At 39.0% G+C, this 25215-nt stretch overlaps 1 long non-coding RNA gene across 1 annotated transcript; it reads left to right on the top strand.

Moving 5' to 3' along the window:
* Positions 1–25215, top strand: LOC119851874. Its single transcript, XR_005291440.2, has 4 exons — positions 1–228; positions 5304–5363; positions 8478–8585; positions 24914–25215. It is a non-coding gene; the product is annotated as an uncharacterized LOC119851874 (long non-coding RNA).

Raw genomic sequence — 25215 nt, 5'->3', positions numbered from 1 at the left:
AGTATTGTATATCTGTGGTTGCTAGGTACTGAAGGAAGGGCCTAGAGATAGGTAGTTGTGCCATAAGCTCTGGGAGGGGTTGTGGGAAAGGGTCTGCAGGAAGGTGGAGATAGAAGAAGTACAGTGAGATATCTGCAGGAGCAGACCTTAACTGCTTGCTACGCTTCCCTAAATTAGAACCAAGAGGAGCAGGAGGTCTAGGGTTTCTGTAGCTGCCTTCTGGGAAAGGTATGGAAATATCTTGTTATAGTACTATTGAATTAGGGGGTGGGCCCCTAGAGAGAAATCACTAGGAGGCACTGGATTACACAGGAGCAGGAGGATAACCCTCCAGAGCCTAGGAAGGAGTCTGAGTCTGTGGGGGAGTGAGTATAGGTAGGTGTGAAGAACTAAGTTCTGAGTTTAGGTTGCTGGACTCTCTGCTTACTGCAGAAGGGGTGGTACTGAGGTTATATCTATACTGCAATAAAATACTTACAGTGGCTCAGGTCAGCTGATTCAGGCTTATGGGGCTCAGACTGTAGGGCTATAAAACTGCAGTGAGATGTTCAGGGTTGGGCTGGGGTTTGATTTCCCTGTGCGTTAGGAGGGTCTCAGACCTTAGCCTCCAGACCAAGGTTGAATATTTCATCACTGTTTTATAGCCCCATGAGCCTGACTAGCTGCAGGTGTTTTATTGCTGTGTAGACCTACCCTAAATGTGGTGCGGCTGGAGGGCTGAGTCACAAGAACAGGCAGACCACTGCATGGCAGGAGCGGCTGTTGGCAGGGAGGTGTTAGAGATGTAGAGCCTGCTCTGCCACAGCCAACCACTGTAGGTCATGCCAGAAAGGGGTCCACTCTTTGATAGTATGATGGTGTTAACACTATTTCCCAAGAAGAGGGGTATTTATCCCATCATCCCTCATAGCACCAAACTAGATCAGCTTAGATGGAGAAAATCAGCCTCTTATACCCTGAGTAAAAATTTGGACCTGTCTATTTTGTAATCAAAGGTGTGACTGCAGCATGTATAGATGTACCTGAGCTAGCTTTGATATAGCATGAATACTGATAGCAGTGAAACTGTAGTTACACACGTTAGCTGCCCAAGTATGTACCCAGGCTACAAGCTTGTGCTTGGGTGGCTTGTCTGTGATGCTATCTCTTCACTGCTCTTACTACCTGAACTAGCTAGATCAGGTATGTCTACATGTGCTGCATTTGCAAGCTCGACTACAGAATAGCCATACCCTAAGGCTGCTTTATGTCAGTCTGGCAGCATAAAGGTGCCTTAGAGTGGGCATTTATGAGACTCTGGCACAATGAGATGACCTTTTATTCAGTGTGGTGCTATGGAAGTTGGCCCTTTAGTAGCCTACAGGAAAAGACTCTGGCTCTTAGAGGAGCTTAACTTACTTCACGGCCAAACCAGGAAACACCAGTTTCCGAATGGGGGAGCTGTAATCAGCTCCCTACCGGCATTGTCCTTTTTCCTTTCAGTGCAGGAAAGAATTCAGCCTTGAAGGTGTATTGAAGTGCAAAATGAGAACAAAAGCTTTAAAAAGAGCAGAGGAGTGTGCCTTATGAAGACAACTGATGGCTAAAATATGTAGGCTAGCGTAAGAAATGTTGGTATGCCAAAAATGAACACCCAAGTCCTCCTTCACTGTATGTTCATAATTTAGTGTGTCATACCATCATTACAAACTTTCATGTAAAGTATTAGCAGGATGTGCAGGACAGTGATAACTATAAATCATGGAGACATTTTTCAATCCAGATGACTTAATCGTCTGGTGCTGAGCACGATGCATGTCACTGACTGATAAGAGAGAAGATGCATCTCAGTGGCTTGGTCATTAACTTGTATAGAAGAAACCAGGATCTCAGCTAGCAGCATTGCTGCGAAGCCTGTGGGTTTCCTAAAACTTTGGGTAGCCTTTCACAGCTGGTGGTTGAATTATTTTTTTACAGGAGCCACAGGTAAATCGTCATTCAGCTGGCTTTGGTAGATTCATAGACATTTAAGGCCAAAAAGGTCCATAGTCCATTATGATCACGTTAATTGTTCCAAGGGTTCATTAGCCTCGCAGTTAAAAATTTGCACCTCGTTCCCAGTCTGAATATCTCTAGCTTCTAGCTATTGGATCATGTTATGTCATAGTTTGCTAGATTGAAGAGGCCTTTAACATGAGGGAATTCTTTTAAAGGTATGGAAAAAAAATTTTTTTGTTGCAATTTAAACATTACACAACACTAAGACCAAGAGCCATCAGAACCTGGTGCTGACCAAGGCATAGGTGCTGGAACTACAGGTGTGGGGTTGCTGCAGGGTGCTCTGGTCTGAAGTGGCTTCCATCATATACAGGGTTTACAGTTTGGTTCAGTTTGGTTCAGCACCCACTATACAAATTGTTCCAGTATCACTGGACTGAGGCACTCTGTAGTCCTGAGCCCTGCCTTCCAAAGTGGAGGATAGCTAACCTCTGGTCTTTGCAGCCACCTGCACATATTTATGTAACTATAGCTGCTACAGGTACTTATAGATCATGATCAAGTCACCTCTTAACTTTTACATAAATAGATTGATCCTCTTAAGTTCTTCACTGTAAGATAGGTTTCCCAGACCTTGTATCATTCTTGTGGCTTATTTCTGAACAGTCTTGAGATTTTCAATCTCCTTTTAAAAATGTGGATACCGGACCTGGACATGATATGCCAGTAAGGCAGTACACAGAGATGATACCATTGCCCTGTCTAGCTATTGCTATTTCTGTTCCTGGGGCTGCCCCAGCTGGCAGCAGAAAACATTAAACTTGGTCAGATTGGGGCCAACAGGAGAGCTTGTTTGTCTTGAGGATTTTTGTTTCTTGATTAATTATTGATTGAACAGTGCATCCATTCGTTGCCTGATATTTTAGTGGGTTTTTTGGCTCCATGTTCTTTCTTGTATACAAGTTCTATACCTAATATTATGGCATAAAGGTTTTATCGGTATGAGTGGTTTGTGGAGACGAATGGTGGGCAATCTGCAACCCACGGGCTGCGTGTTGCCCATCAGGATAATCTGATTGCAGGCTGCGAGACATTTTGCTGACATTGACCGTCTGCAGGCATAGTCCCCCGCAGCTCCCAGTGGCCATGGTTCACCATTCCCGGCCAATGGGAGCTGTAGGAAGCAGTGGGCTCAGGGATGTGCTTCCTGCAGCTCTCATTGGCCGGGAACAGAGAACCGTGGCCACTGGGAGCTGCAGGGGACTATGCCTGCGAACGGTCAATGTCAGCAAAATGTGTCGTGGCCCGCAATCAGATTACCCTGATGGACCTCAGGTTGCCTATGAGTGGCAATGCAGGCACCCCCCAGTGGCTTTCCTTAAAACCTCATGTATAGCACCGTGTGTGCTGCTTATTGCATATATTTTACAGAAATTAGAAATGTATTTTAAAATGATTGACTCTTTTCATAGCCATCCACTTATGAAGCCAGGGTCCCTTAGTTATCATAAATCTAACTGTATATTACTTTGAGGTAGAGGGAAATTAGATGTAATTAATTTCAGAAATCTTTCAAAAATTATCTAAAACAGCTCTTCTATGCCTAAGGAAGTTAGCTTTAAGGTCTGATTTCTCCAGAGTTCACATTGACCCTTAGGGAGGCTGGTAATCTCCCATTTCTAAAGATATAGCACTTCTATTTGTAGTCCTGTGAGATCATGTAATACTGGACCTGAAACCTGTTACTACTCCAGGTCTAAACATAGGTTTTAGGACAACATACATTTGGGTGAAACTGCATTATTTTGACAAAAGTATTGTGATTTTTTTTAAAGTAGCTTTTTGTAGCTTCTCAAAAGTTTGGCATGTTAAAAGTAGCCACAGACAAAGTAGATTAGTGGACAGTGTGATAAAAATGATAATTCATTCATATATCTATTTTTTGAACGTTTTCCTATATGAATAGCTCACAGAGTTCATTGTGAATATATTTGAAATTTGAAGTCACCCTGGATTTTCTATTCCCTGATTGTATAATAGATGCCACTAATGAGCACAGCATTCATTTTGTACATAACACAATCGGATATAATCATTCAAAATTTGTTTTGAGCCAATATTCAAGAATTCAAACTTTAAATCTGCTTTTCACTTCTGATCATGCTAATAAAATTCAAGCACTCGTATGTTCATGGAAAGCAAGCATAAAACTATTGCAAACTTGGTCAAATCAAAATTAGTTTTCCAAAAAATATGGATGGAAAAAGCTTTCTCCTGCTAACACAGCTCTATTCATTGGTATTTTGTGTGTTTGAAAGCACTTAAGTGTGAGGTTACTAATTGGCATTTCATAGAGGTTCATTTGTATACCATTTATTGCTCGCCAATAAATGACAAGTGTCTAGGCCTAATCCACAGTCTGTGTTACCATTTCTTTTCAGCACAAGAAATGTAGCTGTGATATTCACAGGAATATTAAGGAATTGCTTCTGTTCTTATGTAGATAAGTCTTTCATTCCTATGAAATCCTTTGCTTGAAGACAGCAACCATCCAAAGTGTGGGTCATTGGTTCTATCTTTCAGCTAAGACTTATCACAAATGCTTAGTTTTGGAGACAACTGGGTTGTGTTTACTGTACACAATTAAATATGCCTTGCCCAATTAAAAAATCATGTTCATAAAATAAAATCCAGAAAATCACTAATATAGTGTTTATAGCCATTGTGATATACCTATAGCATATGATAAAGATCTTTAAAGATTTTAATATCTTTTTCACTTCGATTTCTTCCACTGTAGAGACACTTAGGCTTGTTAAACTTCAGTTTGACTCAGGGTGCTTTTTAATATTCTTTATGATCAGTCTAAAGTGCACTCTCTAGTGAGAAGCTTGACTAATGATATAATCCTGTACAGAGTAATCAGATTATATTGATACTTATTCTACAGGCAGAAAAATAAGGTTAAAAATAGATGAAGGGGGGTAGCTCTCACTAAGTGGTCAATCTGTTTCCATGGTTACCAACCAGATGTTAAGATTTTACTCTTGAGATGCCAGCACTCCCTCTTAATTCACTAAACTATCTAAAGAGCACACTTGCATAAATATGTGCTGTCTAGCAAGATTACATAGAGATGATCATTATTATTAATTATTTGTATCCTGTAGAGCTAAGGAGCCCTAGTCATGGACCAGAACCCTATTATATTAGGTGCTGTGCAAAAGTATTCTCCATTACCTATGCAACCATTACAAAATGTAAAATGTTAATTTTTTGAATTCTTTGTATGAAATGTACTTATTTTAAACCCCTTTTTCGCTCAGGGTGAAAAAGAGAAAGGGGGAGTAAAAGTGAAAGAATTTTTCCCTTCTACTTAACACTAGGTAAGAACCTTAGGGTTAACTCCTGGAGTTTTGCTAATTATGATTGGTGGTGGTAGATTTTCAGGTAAGTAGCCTGGTTTGTAGATTTCTATGTTTTGTAGTTAGAACTTCAGATCCTTTGTTTTTCCTTAGTTTTACTTGATTCCAAACTTTATCCAAGATTTTGGAACTTTGTTTTCTTTTTGGTTTGTTTTCTGTATTGTTTGATTCAATGTCAGTGTTAGTTAATTTACAGAACGGGTCAAAACAGCTATCCTAGACTGACATTCTTCCTCTGTTTATTTGGAGCAGCCACCTCACAATTCTAAAGTAGCTGGATGATTGTCTGGTCATCTTTAAGTACCTGTGTCTACTCTATGGCTTTTTATACCAGTCTGGATTTTTAATATGCTGAACTGTCTAATGCTGAAAATGCAGTGAAGAAAATCCCAAACATCAACAGTCAAGGCAAGATCTACTTATTTAGCTGCCAGAATTCAGCAGTGAAGCAGCAAAAGAGCTTCACTGCAGGCCATTTATGTTAGCAAATGCCACACAAGTGAACTGTGAATAGGCTAGCAGGCAACACCAAATGTGCTATCTAAATGGACTAGGTGGGCCAGTTAACTTTATTAGGAGTCAGTGCAATTCATTTAAGTGGATCTGTTCTTTTGGCAATCATCCCAAGAAGCAGACATTTATTTTGGCCAAAATGCCTGTATTAGGCAAAGCACTTCAGATTGAATATGATCTAACTACCATCTATTAGCCTGAAGCTCAAACCATGCTGTTTTGGGTGAATAATTTATAATCACAAATTTGCCATTGTGGTGTTTGTCCAATCTGTGGAGTATACCAAACTTGTCAGAGTGGCATTTTGCAGGGCAAGAAAGCATCAGAGTAGATGGAAAAGCTGCAGGAAATAGTGTGAGTCTATTCTGCACTGCTAGCTGGAAACATCAGGACATCTAAGATTTCAAATCCTATACATCTCCATAGTTTTGAGAGAGCTTATCTGAAACACACTGAACCAAACCTGCTGAATCTCTTGACATTTATCATCATTATTAATTGGGAAGGCTTATGGTATACAGGGTTTAATCCTTTCATGCAAGCCACATTCTGCCTATTAAAAATGTTTCATTTACTTTGGAATGGGCTGAAATCCTGGCCCCATTGAAGTCAATCACAAGACTCCTATTGATTTCAAAACAATCAGGATTTCACCTGTGGATTCTTGGTACATAATTGTTAGTGCTTTTTCATTCCCAACATCAGTTTCCAGATGAATGCCAAAGCTATTTACTATTTACTATTTATTTGGCTATCTCTCTGAATAAATAGTTTCTCAAAGCAGTTTCAGTGTTTTCTGATAGTCAAGCATCTGTTCAAGCTACTCTGATCTGATTCTCCTCACTTAAAGTCCTGAAATTGGAGAACATTTTCATGGGTACTGAAGGCAATTGCCTGGCCAAATGCTACAGCCTTTAGCTGCAAATTGAATATTCCTTTCTTGCTACTCAATATTTGAGCTATTTGGGTCACATTAGTCCATTGCTCATTCTTGCATTTGCCAATTTACTCAACAGGATCCTGACATTCTTTCTCTTGGGTTGGTTCCTTCAAGAACTGCTTTTTAATTTTATTTTTGTAATTCTCTTTTGTGGCCTTTATCCAGGGATGAAAGTAAGTCGACTGACATACCAGTACGCTGCGGCCAGCTCTGGCCCCCGGAAGGGGCGGGGCTGAGGGGGTCAGAGCCAGCCCCAGCCCACCCTTCTCCTCTCCCCTCCCCCACCGGGGTAGCAGCAGCAGCCCGGGGCTCCTGGGGCTCCACTGCTTCTACTGCCTTGGTCCTTTAATTAGCCGCTGGAGTCCTGGGAAAATGGCGGGCCTCCAGCCATTTAAAGGATCGGGGCGTCAGAGGCAGCTGGAGCGCCGGCCCTTTAATTAGCTCCTGGAGCCCCTGCTACCCCAGGGCTCTGGGGGCTATTTAAGGGGCCTGTGGCTCCCCTGCTTCTACCATCCCAGTCCTTTAAATAGCCCCCGGAGCCCTGGAGTAGCGGCGGCGGGGCTCTGGCGGCTATTTGAAGGGCCAGGGCGGTAGAAGCAGGGGAGCCCCAGGAGCTTTAAATAGCCACCGGAGCCCTGCAGCTGCTACCCAGGGCTCCAGCAGCGGGGCTCTGAAGGCAATTTAAAGGGCCTGGGGCTCCAGCCACTGCTGTGTGCCCCAGGCCCTTTAAATTTCCCTGTGGGGATGCCGGGCTGCCCCAGTATGGCGCACCGGCTCGTACTGGCTTACTTTCACCTCTGCCTTTATCATAGGATTATTTCTAGACTAAATCTTCAAATCCTGACCTATTCAATTAAGAAGCAACATATTACTCCTATTCTAGCAAATCTCTGTTGGCTTCCAGTTCTGATTAGGGTTTATGTATATTTTAGTCCCTGGCCTGTCTCCACTTCTTGGCACTCCATATTTGCAAACTGCACTTTTTACTAATTATAAAAACCCTTAAAGACCAATCTTTCATTAGGGCTTTTGGATAAACTTTGTGGTATATTAAACTTTTTTACTTCATGCTTACAATCTGATTTTAAGTGATCAGATGAATTTGATGTGGTCAGCTATGAAAATAAGCTTTTTTTAAAACTTGCTTAGCCTCTTTTTAAATTGCTAGACAGATGGTTCTATGTTTTCCAAAGTTATTAATGATTTTGCATGCCCAACTTGAGAACCCTTCAAGAGCCTGATTTTCAAGCACCCTTGTAAGTGTGTCAAATTGGGTACCCATAATCATTAATCAGTTTGGAAAATCTTGGTCATGGAATTAGTCTTAGTGTAACTTTGTGCTTCTTGCTGGGTAAAGGGATTGGAAACACTAATGATATATACACAGAGAGGCATCTTTATTATTACTAACGGTAAGAAAATAAGAGGGACCAGGATTGAGGGAAAATTGCAGGTGTCAGCTGCTATTTTTACCTGTTTTCAAAACTGTTTCCAAAACTGTACTTTCCCCGAAGACAGCTAAAACACCACTCTACATATGCAAAGCCCCATTTGCATGGATAGATGTTTTTGCTTGCACAAATGGTTATGCATGCAAATTTTTCATGAGAGCTGTTTTGCAGATTTGGTGCCCATATGATGCAACATTCTTTGTCCTCCTGTTGATGTCTTTATTCGAAGTGGTCTTGAAAATGAGAGGGAGCCACAACCACGCCACTCCTCATCAAGAAGTAGGCAATATGTCCTCCTTTGGTCTGAAGGATTGGTCCCCAAACAATCTGGTACTGAAATTGATTCTGTCTACGTGGGGGAAAATTCATTTCTGTGCAGAGGATCAGCTGGAGGTCTAAACACCATTCAAGGCCTATTACACCTTGTGCCTGTTCTATTTCTCTGTATAGGGCTGAATTTCACTCATGACTATAAACATGTAGTCTTGGTTTGCATAGTACTTTATCAGTTTTGTTCCCTATCCTGCAACTGCTAGCAAATAGGCATTGACTTCAATGGAGCTCAGTGTGGGCATTCTATAAGCTGCCACTACCAATAAGTAGCAAAAGAATTATTTTTGTCTGTTCTTCTGCTGGCTTTGGTGTTAGCTGTTAGTTCCTTTTCATTATTTGTCACTTGGGGTAAGACTATGAGAATTAGGAGGATATAAATTCTCAGAGCCAAAGGTTTTCTTCGTGTCTGCATTTCAAAATGCTATGGTATTTCCAAGATGTGACTTAACTGTTAATTACTAATTGAGTATTAAATTTAATACATTTTTGAGTAATGGAAGATGTTTGTTCAACTCTGGTTTTGCCAGTGTAACAATGTCAGTAATTCCATCAAATACTTGATAGCAAAATAGGTCCTTGAATGTACTTGTGAGCACACTCTGAGGTCAGTGGAAGGTTCACATGAAGAATTGACCAAATATTTTTGGCCCTATTGTTTTGTGAAACCAGTGCATGTTGGGCCTGATCCTATGCTCACTGAAATAATTCCAGATGCCATTTTTTTTCCTGTTGGTTTCGGGGGTTTTTGTTACATTGGGTTGAATAGGAGAAGCAGAACCTAGTGTTTGCTTTGTTTCAGGTTTCTGCTCTTTTGGACTGTTCAAAAGCTACTAAGACTTGAATATTGGTGAAGTGAAAAAGTATTTCTTAAATTAGAGGTTTTATATTCAAAATGTAATATTGAGCACATTGTTTTGCAAAATTGATGTTTAATGTAGAGTTCCACAGCTCTGGCCTAAAAGTTTCTTTAAATGAAAGAAAAAGGTATAATTTAACACTCTTCCACAATGTGTATGGTGCATAGGATATAGATATTCAGGCCTGTCTGTAAAGGCCTATACTCTAAGAATTTAGGTGTATTTTTATCACTTAGCTAGTTATAGAGGTATAAAAGAAAAGAATCAAAATGACTGTTTGACTGTATAAGGCCTTTTCTCACTGTGACAGTCTGAGGCCCTGTTCTTAGGCTAAGGCCTTTAGCTAAGCAGCAGAGGCAGCCATAAGCTGGGAAGCGACCGGTCAGATCCTCACATTCCAAACTAGTCGCATTGAAATCAGGTGCTATTGGGCTGTTAGGAATACAGTCCTGTCCTGATAATGCCTATCACCTCCAGAGAAACAGAAGGGCCTAGAAGATGTAAAAGGAACCTTAGTTTGATAGCATCCTGTCTGGCAAGAACTCACTTATCAATAGCTGGGATGTGAAATCCTCACTTCTGTATTGTTTTGTCATTATAGTTCCCACTTTGCCATTGTTTATCTGTATAATCTCTGTCCAGTTCTGTGATTGTTCCTGTCTGCTGTATAATTAATTTTGCTGAACTAATTAAGGTGGTGGGATATACTTGGTTTCATAATCATGTTACAATACGTTAGGATTGGTTAGTTAAATTTCAGGAAAATGATTGGTTAAGGTATAGCTCAGCAGAACTCATGTTTTACTATATAGTCTGCAGTCAATCAGGAAGTAAGGGGGAGGAATGGGAGTGGGGAATTGGAATCATGTTTTGCTAAGGGGGGGGAATGGGAACAGGGACACAGGTAAGGCTCTGTGGTGTCAGAGCTGGGAAGGGGGACACTAAGGAAGGAAAGTGGAATCATGCTTGCTGGAAGTTTACCCCAATAAACAACAAATTGTTTGCACCTTTGGACTTCGGGTATTGTTGCTCTCTGATCATGTGAGAAGGACCAGGGAAGTAAGCAGGTGAAGGAATAAGCCCCCTAACACATGCCAATAGCCAATTATCTCATTACTTCATCATTAATCTATCCTGGTGACTTTGTGTGATAAGCATCAACATAACTGGAAGGACAAATCTCCTTATCAGTATGGTTAATCCTGTTTGCACTGGAGGTCCAACACACTGAGTATATTACTATATAGTTTAAGAATGAGAGAAGATTATGAATTTAATTTTGAACATTTTGGGCCATATTTTTAACATAATATAGTCCTGGAAAGATGCAGATAAGTACCTAGTGGGATTTTCAAAAGCACCTAGGTGCCTAACTCCTTTTGGGCACTTTTGAAAATCCCACTAGTTGCCTATTTGCATCTTTATGTGGCTAACTACCATTAACAGTGTGACCCTTTATGTGTTGAATGAGTCTAAACTTGACTGGGTTTGTAAAAATATAAAATTATCAATTAATACTTTTAAGAGCTATGCCTTAAATATCATATTTAAGTGTCAGTTACTGAGCATGATAAAGAATTTAAACACTTTAAATAGTGATAATAAATTATTTGTTCACTGATACTTAATTAACTTTAACTGGCTTGGTGATTACCAACTAAATCCCCAAATAATCTGTAGAATTTTAATATTTCAGTTACATTTCTTATGTATATTTAAGTTGAGAACAAAGCAACAAGATTTTTCTTTCAGTCTTATTAGTCATCACTTTCTCTAGTAAACTAATATTTTCCATGTAATGTTATTTAGGTGTGTTTAAGATTGAAAATACCAAGATTTATATTCAACTGATGTAAAACTTTCTGCATAAAATAGAGGAAAGTTGTTGTAAGGGGAAGTTATAGACAGATATAACATATGTTCAATATTTATATCCAGATAATATTAGATCACTAATATAGCAGAAATGTAATGGTTTTGTAAATATCCTAGCTGTTGCTAATGTGCTGCTCAACTGTACTAACGTTTTAATAATAGACCAACTCTTAGTTGAGAGAAACTCCCATTGAAATATGTATAGAGCTGGTTGAAGTTTCTTGTATGGGAATAAGAAAAGGAGTACTTCTGGCACTTTAGAGACAAACAAATTTATTTGAGCATAAGCTTTCATGAGCTACAGCTCACTTCATCAGATGCATTCAGTGGAAAATACAGTGGGGAGATTTATATACATAGAGAACATGAAACAATGGGTGTTACCGTATACACTGTAATGACAGTGATCACTTAAGGTGAACTATTACCCGCAGGAGAGCAGGGGAAGGGGCAAGACCTTTTGTAGTCCTTGCTTACAGACAGCCCCCCCAACCTGAAGCAAACATACAACAGAACCACTAACCCAGGAACCTGTCTTTGCAACAAAGCCTGTTGCCAACTGTGTCCACATATCTATTCAGGGGACACCATCATAGGGCCTAATCACATCAGCCACACTATCAGAGGCTCAAAAAGAAAAGGAGTACTTGTGGCACCTTAGAGACTAACAAATTTATTAGAGCATAAGCTTTCGTGAGCTACAGCTCACTTCATCGGATGCATTTGCATCAGAGGCTCGTTCACCTGCACATCTACCAATGTGATATATGCCATCGTGTGCCAGCAATGCCCCTCTGCCATGTACATTGGTCAAACTGGACAGTCTCTACGTAAAGAATAAATGGACACAAATCAGACGTCAAGAATTATAACATTCAAAAACCAGTTGGAGAACACTTCAATCTCTCTGGTCACTCGATCACAGACCTAAAAGTGGAAATACTTCAACAAAAAAGCTTCAATAACAGACTCCAACGAAAGACTGCTGAACTGGAATTAATTTGCAAACTGGATACAATTAACTTAGGCTTGAATAGAGACTGGGAGTGGATGGGTCATTACACAAAGTAAAACTAATCTACTATGTTTATCCCCACCCTCACTGTTCCTCAGACGTTCTTGTCAACTGCTGGAAATGGCTCACCTTGATTATCACTACAAAAGGTTCCCCCCCTTCCTCCATTCTCCTGTTGGTAATAGCTCACCTTAAGTGATCACTCTGGTTACAGAGTGTATGGTAACACCCATTGTTTCATGTTCTTTATGTATATAAATCTCCCCACTGCATTTTCCACTGAATGCATCTGATGAAGTGAGCTGTAGCTCATGAAAGCTTATGCTCAAATAAATTTGTTAGTCTCTAAAGTGCCACAAGTACTCCTTTTTCTTTTTGCGAATACAGACTAACACAGCTGCTACGCTGAAACTTGTATGGGAATGTTTCCTTCAAAAATACAGTTATGTTGAAACTTAAATTTTTCGCAGGAAAATATCAAATCCAATATAAACTACAATTTTCCCACAAGAAGCGTTGAAACAACAACTTTGGTTTTGAGTTTGTTTAGAAATGAAATGAGTTTTCATTTAATATCAAAATAAATATTTCTTCATTTTGATTTTTTTTGCTTAAAATGTCAATATAGTTTTTTTTATTTCAAAATGTTGAACTGAAATTACAGTGACTAGGTCCAGAATTTATTATGCCCATCTTTTGTTTACTTCCAAATATAATCAGACATCTGTCTTGGCACTTGTCTTGGCACACTTAAAAATTAGCATCATGTATACCCTACACCAATAGCTGAGAAGGTCTAGTAGCTTTTTTGTATAATTTACAAACAATAGTGCAGAAAATTTGTAGCTCAAGGCTCCTCTCATGCAAACACTCAAATGCTTAACATTAAGCATATGAATTGTTTTTTATTCTGAAATGTAAACCTGTTTCTTCTAAGGGAAATTTTTCATATATAATCGCTAAGAAATTACTTAACAGGGTTTTAAAAATTTACATTTTATTTAGGTAAAAGGGCACTGTCAGGTTAAAATAAAATGATGATTTCAAATATTTTACTTTGTATTGTTACTAATACAAAACTATAATTTGTCTTCAATTTAAATTACTCTGTCATACTGCAACTTGCTTTTCTGCTAATCTCTGTAAATGCATAGTTTGTTTTTTAAACTTAATTTTAAAATATTGTTTGATATTCACACATGCATACTAGAGCTGGTCAGAAAATGGGTTTTTCATATTGCAAAAATATTGTGTTTTCAAGGAAATGTCCATCCAAATCAGTCCAAAAAGCCAAACATTTTCACAAAACAAAATTATGGAAAGAAAATCAGTCAGTTGTAACCTTTTATTTAAACTTTTAAAAATATAAAATAAAGAAATGTCAAAACAGCCACTTTGAAACAAAAAAGAAAAAATCAAAACTTTGTCATTTTCAAAACACTTTGCCCAAATTATTTTCTAAACTAAATTACACCACTTTGGATTTGTCAAAACAGCATTTTCTCATGGAAAATTTTCAATAAAAATCTCCCAATCCCCCTAAAGCCTACATCTGTATTTGACAGCAATATAAGAAGATTCATGGGTGAGATTCTCTTCCCCTAATTTCCAGCCTAAATTGATCCATGGTCAGTTTATACCCATTTGTTCTTCTGTCAGCATGGTCCTTTAGCTTAAATACTATTTACCCTCCCTGGTGTTAACTGTCCTGGTGTGTGTGTGTGTATGTAAAATATATATATATGGGGAGCAATTTGTTTACTGGCAGTGTGGTCTGCGGATAGGGCACTGGACAGGGACTCTGAAAACCTGGGTTCTATTACTAGTTCTGCCATTTACCTGCTGTGGGATCTTGGGGCTGTCACTCCACCCCCAGGATCTCTAGTTCCAGCACCTATTGTTCTTAGATTATGGCCTGTTGATTTCCCCCTCACTAGTGCAGCTACCTCACTACAAACTGTGACTTGTGCCAGTGCAGTTTGCCACAGTGTCATTGTTTGTTTTTGTTTTTTTTGATACTTGAAGCACATTCTTTAGATGACTTAGCTAAGGACACACTGCTCTCTATAACTGAATGAGCCAAAGTGGCTGGAAGGTTTTTCTGGTCAAATGCATTTAGAAATCATAGATAAAGTGAATGAGAAGTTTTCTCTAAACAAGTGAAAGTTTGCAAGTGTTCACAAAGTGATTTTTTTTTTTTTGCCCCAGCTGTAAATCTGAATTGAAATATACCAGGGTTGCAAAAGGAACTAATGGAATTATGTGGAATTTCCTAATCTTACAGCATTTAAGAAAGTCTGTAATTTTAAAATATTTTTAAATCATCCTGCAAAATCTAACAATTATTCAATAACCTCTGTAAAGCTTTTTAAAGACACCTACATGTTAACCATTACTATTAAATTCTGTAAGATTTTTCCATGAGGGGAGGGTGAAAGTTGCATTCTTAATTGTTCTTTTAATTTGATGAGAGAAACTCATGGTTCCTTAATTTGAAAAACAAAATCTAATGCTAAACTGCTGCACCAAGGGACTTCATTAACTAAGCTTTTGTTTTCCAATTAGTTTAAGAAGTGTCTAGTAGCAATTTCTTAAAAGCAACAATAAACAAGCAACAACAATAAAACAAATGCAAGTTAACCCATTTATTTAAAGAGCAACTAATATTTCACACTGCAGCAAAAGAGATGTGGATTCAATGATAAGAACAACTTTGCTGGGTCAGACCAATGGTATCCTGCCTTACAGTGGTCAGGTGCTTCAAATGGAATGAACAGAACAGGGCAATGTTGAGTAATCCATCCTCTGTCATCCAGTCCCAGCTTCTAGCAGTTGGAGGGTTAGGGACACCCAGAGCATGGCTAATAGACTTATCCTCCATGACTTTATCTAATTATATTTTGAACCTGGTTATGCTTTTGGCCTTCACAACATCCACTAGTAACGAGTTCTACAAGTTGACAGGGTGTTGTATGAAGAAATACTACTTTTTGTTTGTTTTAAACCTGTTGCTTATTAATTTAATTGGTTTACCCTGGTTCTTGTGTTATGTGAAAGGGTAAATAACACTTTCCTATTCACTTTTCTCCATACCACTCATGATTTAAAGATTTCTATCATATCCCTCCTTAGTCATCTCTTTTCTAAGCTGAACTGTCTGAGCCCTGGTCTACACTACAGAATTGCTTTGGTATAACTATGCTGCTCAGGGGTGTAAATAATTCACACCCCTGAGTGACATAGTTATGCCGACCCAAGCGCTGGTGGCATAGCTACTGCCTCTCATGGAGGTAGAGTTATTAAGCCATGAGGAGAGCTCTCTCCCATTGGCTTAGACAAGCAACCAGAAGTTCTAAAGTGGTGCAGCTGCACCTGCGTTGATACAAGTTTCTAGAGTAGACCTGTCCTGAGTCTTTTTAGTCCCTCCTCATACAGAAGCTGTTTTATACTCCTAATCATTTTCATTGCCCTTCTCTGGATCTTTTCCAATTCTAATATATCTTTTTGGATATGAGGTGACCAGAACTGCACCCAAGGTGTGGGTATACCATGGGGTTATAGAGTGGCATTATGATATTTTTGTTTTGTTTTCTATCCCTTTCCTAATGGTTGCCAACATTCTGATTCTTTTAGACATCCACTGCACGTTGAGTGGATGTTTTCAGAGAACTATCCATGATGACTTCAAGATCTTTCTTGAGTGGTAACAGCTAATTTTAGAACCCCACATTTTGTATGTATAGTTGGGATTGTTTTTTCAATATGGGTTGCTTTGCACTTATCAATAGGGCCCTACCAAAATCATGGTCCATTATGGTCAATTTCATAGCCATAGGATTTGAAAATTGGTAAATTTCACATTTTCAGCTGTTTAAAACTGAAATTTCATGGTGGTGTAACCATAGGGGTCCTGACCCAAAAGGGGATTGTGTGTAGGGGTTTGGAAAACCTGTTGTAGGCAGGTCATGGGATTACCACCCTCACTTCTGTGCTGCCTTCGGAGCTGGACAGAGTGGGGAGGTGGGGGTGCAGGGCTATCTGCATCTGGGGGAGATAGCAAGTCCTGTCCAGCCCCAGCCCTGCCCAGACTAGCAGCTAGGAGCTCCCTTTGCTGGGATGCTCCCAGCAGCACAGGGAAGATCAGATCCAACTCCACAAGCCGCCAACTCCACAAGTCCCAGAGTGTCCTGCAGCGGGGGGAGGCACCTGGAGGTTGCTCTAGTTTCCCCCCCCCCAAAGCAGCTGTTCAGAGGATGGACAAGTCCTGTCCCTCCCCAGCCCAGCCGGAGCTAGAAGCCCCCTTTGCTGGGGCACTCCTAGGAACAAGGGGACATCAGATTTCATGGGGAAGGGCAGTCTGTGACTCATTTTTTAGTCATTAAATTGGTAGGGCCCTACTTATTAACACTGAATATCATCAGCTATTTTGTTGCCCAGTCACCCCGTTTAGTGGCATCCCTTTGTAACTCTTTGCAATGTATTGTCTGCAAATTTTGCCATCACACTGTTCATCCCTTTTCCCAGATCATTTCTGAATACATTGAACATCACAGGTCCCAGTATAGATCCTTGGGGGATTCTGCTATTTATCTCTCTCCACTGTGAAAACTGACCGTTCATCCCTACCTTTGTTTTCCTATCTTTTAACCAGTTACTGATCCATGAGAGGACCTTCCCTCTTATCCCATGACTGCTAACTTAGCATAAGAGCCTTTGGTGAGGGATCTTATCAAAGGCTTTCTGAAAGTCCAAGTAGACTACATTGACTGGATTACCCTTATCTACATGCTTGTTGACCCCCTCAAAGAACTCTAATAGATTGGTGAGGCATGATTTCCCTTTACAGAAGCCATGTTCTTCCCCAACACATCATGTTCATTTGTGTGTGTGATAATTTTGATTTTACTGTAGTTTCAACCAATTTGCCTGAGACTGAAGTTAGCCTTACTGGCTTGTACTTGTAAGCGATATGTTACATACCACAATTAGAAAAGGAGTACTTGTGGCACCTTAGAGACTACAAATTTATTAGAGCATAAGCTTTCGTGAGCTACAGCTCACTTCATCGGATGCATTTGCCACCAAATGCATCCGATGAAGTGAGCTGTAGCTCACGAAAGCTTATGCTCTAATAAATTTGTTAGTCTCTAAGGTGCCACAAGTACTCCTTTTCTTTTTGCGAATACAGACTAACACGGCTGCTACTCTGATACCACAATTAGTAGTTCTACAATTTTCATATTTGAGGTCCTTCAGAACTCTTGGGTGAATAGCATCTAGTCCTGGTGACTTATAACTGTTTAATTTATCAATGTGTTCCAAATCCTCCTCTACAGATAACTCAATCTGGGACAGTTCCTCAGATATGTCTCCTAAAAATAGTGGCTCAGGTGCGGGAATCTCTTCTATATTCTCTGAAGTGAAGACCTTTGCAAAGAATTCGTTTAGCTTCTCTGCAAAGGCCTTGTCTTCCTTGAGGGCTCCTTTAACACCTCGATTGTCCAATGGCCCCCACTGCCTGTTTGGCAGGCTTCCTGCTTCTGATGTACTTATTTTTTGCTTTTTGGCTATTGCTTTGTGTGTCTTCAGCTAGTTGCTCTTCAAACTCTTTCTTGGCCAGTCTTATTATACTTTGGCCCTTGACTTGCCAGAGATTATGCTTCTTTCTATTTTCCTCACTAGGATTTGACTTCCAATTTTTAAAGGATGCCTTTTGCCTCTAAACCACATTTATGCTGCTGTTTAGCCATGGTAGCATATTTTGGTCCTCATACCTTTCCCCTCCCTCATCCTGATTTGGGGTATACCTGTAGTATGAGCCTCTATTATTATGTTTTAAATAGTCTCCATACAGTTTGCAGGCATTTTACCATTAGGGCTGTTGCTTTTAATTTCTGTTTTACTAGCTTCCTCATTTTTTGTGTCGTTCCCTTTTTTGAAGTTAAATGTTACGGTAGTGGGTTTCTCTGGCATTTTCCCTCCTTGTTAAATGTAATTACATTATAGTAGTTATTACTAAATAGATCAGTTATATTCCCCTCTTGGACCAGATCCTGTTATATTCAGGACTAAATCAAGAATTGCCTCTCCCCTTGTGGGTTCCATGACAAGTTGCTCCAAGAAACATTCATTTAATGTGTCTAGAGATTTTATCTCTGCATCCCTTCCTGAAATGGAATATACCCAGTCAATATGAGGATAATTGAAATTCCCCAATTTTATTGCATTTTCTGCTTTTGTAGCCTCTATAATCTCCCTGAATATTTCACAATCACTTTCACCATCCTGGTCAGATGGTTGGTAGTATACTACTGCTATACTCATTCACCCCTAGGGTCACATAGTCTCTACTCCTTCCTGGTGTGCTGGAGAACTCCCTAGCAAAACTCCCCTGTTTGCTGCTCCTGTTCACTAGCTACTCTGGTCGCTTAGGAGCTGGATTTTTAAAACCCTGTTGTCACTGAGTTAGCTGTGCCCCCTTTGCAAGGGATGTCTTTTTTAAGAGAGATAGGTTTCGGTACTCAAACATATATGAACCCTATTTCATTTCCTGGGAATTAAGAAAGTCTGAGAAAACAGAACACCAATTAAGATTTCTTTGGAGGAAAATAAGCATCTCCTGATAGGATACACTGTTTAATTAAGGGTGGGAATTGGAGAGAGGTGAGATAAATGATAAAAAACAAACTCTATAGTGCTGGTTTTAATGGATTTATATTTGTTATCCTAAGGAATTTTTGATGGAAAGCACTCCTGTATTCATACCCTAAACACTATTGTAATATCTTTGAACAAAATATGCCTTGTGGCATATCATTTGAAAACTAATAACTCTCTGGTCAATTAATATCATGGTGAATGTGTGTAGCATCATTAGTATAAAGTTATGAAATCCCCCTGTATAATATTATTAGCAGACATTCAAACCATACAGCTCTGCCTCAGCAAGAGTTGTTAAACAGGCCTATCCTAAGCAAAGGGAAGTGTGTTTACCTCAATTTACATATAAGTAGTAAACAGGGCCAGCAAGACAGCAGGGGGAGGAGATGGCAGGAGACAGAGTAATTAATTTGCATTTCAGCAAACACGGGGGCGGGGGGGGGGGAGAAAGATCATGGAGCCGCCTTCATCACCAAATGCCATATTGCTTTCCTTGCTATTTGAATAAACTTTGCTTTGAGTGGTAATCTTCAGAAGAATCCACTTCAAAGGTTCTGTGGACTATCAAAGAAAGGGGCAGAAAACACTGAGTTCTCTCTCTTTCACCTAAGAAGACAAAGGCATGAGCACCTTTGGGCCTCTGAGAGGGACCCTGATCAAGGAGAGGGTCAGTCACCATCTTGCTTGAAGACTGTGGGTGAGAGAGGGCCCATTCTGAGCAGAAGCCCTGAACCAAAAGTTACTAGATTCTTTAGATGTGTGTTTTCACTTTTATTTGCTGTAACCATTTCTAACTTTATCTCTTATACCTGAATTCATTAAAAACCCTATATTACTTTGTTAATGAACTTGTTTTTATATTTAATCTAAATCAATCCAATGTTGCATTTAAATTGAACATGTTTGGTAACACCAATTAAAGTAACAAACATGTTGAATATTGACTCTTTTACAGGGACAATGAACCTTAATATCTGAACTGTCCAGGAGAGGGCTAGACATTGCAGAACACATTTAGGGAAAGTCTGGGACAGGGAAGTATGTTGGGGTCACCCTTCTGATTGTAATTCAGGCTGGTTGGAAGCAGAGTGGGGCTGTGAGGCTTTAGATGGGCTGCATGGGTCAGACATTACTGAATCAGGACTCTCTAGCAGACAGTTAGTCAGGGTGCGACCTGCATGCTGGTAGCTTTGTGAGAGGCCCAGGTTGTTGGCTACAAAACAAAGCATTCTGAGGTGGCACCACAACCCCTCACTGGTCTGGATTCCACTAAAGAATGTGACAGAATTATGTTGGTGAAATTATATGGTATAAAATGAATATTGAGTGTTTGATATGGGTTAATGTATAGAGGTAAAATACCGATGGTGTTGAATCAGTCTTGACCATTCTACTTCTGCCAAAAGCCCAGTTTAAAGAACACTTGAGAAAAGTGAGGTTAGACTAGACCAAACTAGTCTAGAGATTATCAAATTTTTGCAGCTGTTTGAGGCTGACCCCTTTTTCCATGAATATGTTAGTATTTAATTCTGACATGTGACTGTGTCTCGACACCAGTGCACACTGCAAGAAACTGAAAGTGTAGTGAAGGAAAAATAATTTAATTTTTACACAACAACCCAGTTTTCTTGAATAATGCAAGTTAGGTCTCTTACAAGTGATTAATCCCATTTTTTCCACAGTTGCTTTATTTAAAAAGGGTTACACTTATATTTTTGGAAGAAACTGCTACTAAGCACTTCCTACTGAAAATAAATGGTAAACACAGGCTTAGCTAATAAAGTCTCCTGGTGTGGAGTTTAGCACTAGATTTTGTTTTAAAATCAAGGACCAGGAGCTGCTTAAAGACGATGATCCCTACTACAGCTTCTAATTAACCCTTTGAACGTCCATTAAAAACCCTGGCTCTTCAAAATTACTGAATTAGGGCCACTAGAGAAGGAAAAGACCTGTGAAGTCAGCTAGTCTATCTTCCTGACACTTCAGGATTATTTTCTAGTTTACATTTACTCAAATCTAATTTTAGATTTTCCCAGTGTCCCAAGTAGTTACCACTTCCCTTGGAGGCTATCCCACAGTTTAAAAGATGTCACTTGCAGGAAGTTTTTTCCTGATATTTTATTATGTAGAAACATTTTCTCTTAAAGTATCCACACTTTAAAAAGGATGCTGAAAAACGAGAAAGTATTCAGAGAATATCCAAAAATTATTTGTGATCTGGAAGCATGTCTTAGAATTAAATATTTAGGGAGGTCAAGTATTTAGCTTATCAAATAGAGAAGGTTAAGATGCAACTTAATTACAGTCTAAGTACACAGGGAAAAGATAGGTGATATTAGATGGATCTGTAAAATGACAGACCATAAGAATAATACAATCAATAGCCAGAAGCTAAAGTTTGAGAAATTGGAATAGGTACAACATTTTAACAGCAAGGATATTTAACATAGGGACAGTGAATCAAGGGCGGTGGTGAATTTATTATCACTTGGAGTCTTTAAATCAAGATTCTAAAAGAGATACTCTAGTTCATTCACAAGTTATTGGACTTGTTATAGTGTTAATTTATGTAATAGGGAACAATAATTCCCTCCAATACAGATATATTGGCAGAAATTCTATGACCTCTGTTATACAGAAGGTCAGACTGGATGGCTCCAAACATCCCTGTTCACCTTAAAATCTATTACTTCTTGTCTTACTAGCAGTAAGAATTTTTTAAAGTACATCAAAAGCAGGAGCCTGCCAAACAGGCAGTGGAGCCAGTGGATGAAAAAGGTGCTAAAGGAGCACTCAGGAAGACAGGACATTGCAGAGAATAAAATGAATTCTTTGCATTGGTGTTCACTGCAGAGAATGTGAGGGAGATACCCTCATCAGAGCTATTCTTTTGGGCAACAAGGCTGAAATACCGTTCCACACTGATGTGTCAAGAGAAGAAGTTTAGAACAAATTGATAAATTAAAGAGTAATAAGTCTCCAGGACCAGATGGTATTCACCCAAGAGGTCTGAAGGAACTCAAATATGAAATTGCAGAACTACTAACTGTGGTATGCAACCTATTGCTTAAATCATCCTCTATACCAGATGACTGGAGGGGTAGCTTATGTAACAATGATTTTTTTAAAAGGCTCCAGAGGCGATCCGGGTGATCGCAGTGAGCCTACTTCAGTATTGGGGAAAATGGTAGAAACTATAATAAAGAACAGAATTATCAGACACATAGATGACACAATGGTTGGGGGAAGAGTCAACACGACTTTTATGAATGGAAACAATTCCTCAGTAATCTATTAAAATTCTTTGAGTATGTCAGCGAGCATGTAGATAAGTGTGATCCAGTTGATATAGTGATAGTGTTTTGGATTTTCAGGTGATAGTGTCTTGGATTTTCAGAAAGCCTTTGACAAGGTCCCTAACCGTAGGTTCTTAAAGGAAAACTAAGCAGTCATGGATAGATGGAAGTTAGCCTCAAATAACTAGTTAAAAGAAAGGAAACAAAGGGTAGGAATAAATGGTCTGTTTTCAGAAGGGAGAAAGGTAAATTGAAGGGTCCCCTAAAGATCTGTACTGGGATTTGTGCTGTTCAAGATATTTATTAATGATCTGGAAAAGGGAGTAAACAGTGAAGTGACAAACTTTACAGATGGCGCAAAATTAAAAGAGGATAGTTAATTCCAAAGCTGACTGTGAAGTACTACAAGGGGAATCTCACAAAAATGGGTGATTAGGCAGCCAAAATGTCAGATGAAATTCAGTACTGATAATTGGAAAAAAAGATTCCCACCTACACATATAAAAATGGGTTCAAAATTAGCTAAATTACCACTCCAGAGAGTGATCATGGAGTCATTGTGGATAGTTTTCTGAAAATGTTGGTTCAATGGGCAATAGTGGTCAAAAAAGTCTAACAAATGTTATGAACTATTAGGAAAGGGATAGAAAATAAGACAGAAAATATCATAATGCCACTATATAGATCATAGTATGCTCCACACCTTGAATACCGTGTCCAGTCTGGTTGCTCCATTTCGAAAAGATATGGTGGAACTGGAAGAGATTCAGAGAAGGGGAACAAAGTTGATCCAGAGTATGCACAGCTTCCACACAAGGAGAGACTAAAATGACTAGGTCAGGTCAGTTTAGAAAAGAAATGACCAAACCTATAAGGTCTATAAATCATGAATCCTCTATATATGATTTGAAAATTATCTGCAAAAACCTAAATGGGTTAGAATAGAAATATATAGAGAGAGGTTCTGTCAGGCCCCGACAAGCCCTTATATATGTGTGGGACACTAGGATGGAGGACTAGGGTGGAGGGCATCTAGGATGCTTCCCTTGGGGCAATTTCATTCTGCGCCACTCCCAGTACAGTGCGTGTTTGTAAAACAACTGAGCCCATAGAAAGGTACTATTGCCACACCGATACATGATATGATGCTTCTGCCTGTGAAGATCAAAACTGCATTTTTCATTTTTTGTCACTATAACAGATCAAAACCTCATATATACTTTGCAATCTGTGTCTGTATGACCCCAGCTCACTTCTGGCACATTTCACCCTCCAACTGGATACATACATTTTACATTATTGATCACCACTTTGCACTTGTTTTAGCTCTCATTTTGTTTTTTCAGCTTATTTTTGATCACATAAGGTCCATTTGTTGGTTTTTTCAGTTTCACTGGTGTTTTCAATTCTTACCAATTGAGTTTCATCTGCATATTTCATTAATGGCATTGTACATCTGCTTCCGGATTCAGAGATATTGAAGATAGCAAAGAAGATTTGATTTAATTCAGTCTCTAACTTCTCTGAATTGAATATGTGCTTTTATCACTGTCCTTTGTTTACAGGCATTCATACAGTTTTCTATCCATGTGATTTATCCAAGTTGATTTGAATTAATTTGAGACACTGCCAATGATACAATACAAAAAATGAATGTTCTTGAAGAATGGGTAGAGCTAGAGGCTTTTGGACTTAACTATATTTAAACCACAAGTGGAGATTGACAGCTATTCAAGAACAAAAGTGCATCTAGTTCATCATTTGACTGTGTCGGGAAAAAGACTTGGTGACATTTTTCATTCAGTGGATGAGTGCTTTGAGAACATTTTGTTTATTTCAATGAGAATATCAGAAACAGATTTTTTAAAATAAGTCTTCATTGTGTATCTTCTTCAAGTTATACTTTTTTAGTCAAATCTTTGGTACTTGTAACTAATTTTAAATTGCCAGGTAATACTCTTCTTCCATTTTGTAACACTTTCATCTGCTATTCATTTTTTTCTCTAGACTCTGCAAACCAGACTGTAATTTGTATGTGACAGGGTACTATTTCTAATATATACAAAGAAAGTGATTTTTAAAAAAAATCAACGTAATTCTACCATTTTGTTCTGTGAGGAAAGGAAAATTCCATTTTTGGGTAATTACACTCTGAATTATCTTTATTTCCCTGGAGATTACTGGGTAAATTAGTCTTCACTAACTGTATTAAGCTAGTGTAACCGTGTAATTCCTTGCTGAAAATATATAGTACATTACACCTCAGAGTTAACAGCACTGCAGTGATCTCTCTATATATAGTATCAATGTTTTCATGTGTTATTTTCCTTTTTTATTTCAAACTTTGTTACAGTATTCAGAAATACTCACAATGCACTGTTCCTTGCTACTCTTATGAGTCACGCTGCTTTTTGTCTCGTTCCACTTCTTGTAGTTAGCTACTCTGTATTGGTTTGTTTTCACCGCTTGGAAAATGCATCATGAAGTACACTATGAAAACTTCATACAGTATGTGGTTCCTGCTCTCTGTCAAAAAACATAACTGCTCCTGTCTATCTCTTTGTGTTGCAGATCTGGTTACGTGGTTATTGAAGCTAGAGTTGCGGTGATGTCCCTCAGATTAAAGAGAAATCAATAGGTACTCTTGAATGGCTTTTGAGATAGCCATAGAAAAATGAGAAGTACATAGATGCGACGTAGAAATCCAGATGTAAACAGAGCAATAAGGTTGTGCATGCAGAATAAATAATGCTAATACAGAATCTCTGAGTTAAGGACAATAAAATTATTTGCCTTCTCTTTCTATATTTTGTGTGTTGGGGATGGGGAGGGAAGAATTCTGCTTAAAGTCTTGGACAGAAATTCTGTAAGGC

This window comes from Dermochelys coriacea, chromosome 2 (assembly GCF_009764565.3).
Source record: "Dermochelys coriacea isolate rDerCor1 chromosome 2, rDerCor1.pri.v4, whole genome shotgun sequence".
Taxonomy (NCBI): Eukaryota; Metazoa; Chordata; order Testudines; family Dermochelyidae; genus Dermochelys; species Dermochelys coriacea.
This window is presented reverse-complemented; position numbering and strand designations above follow the sequence as displayed.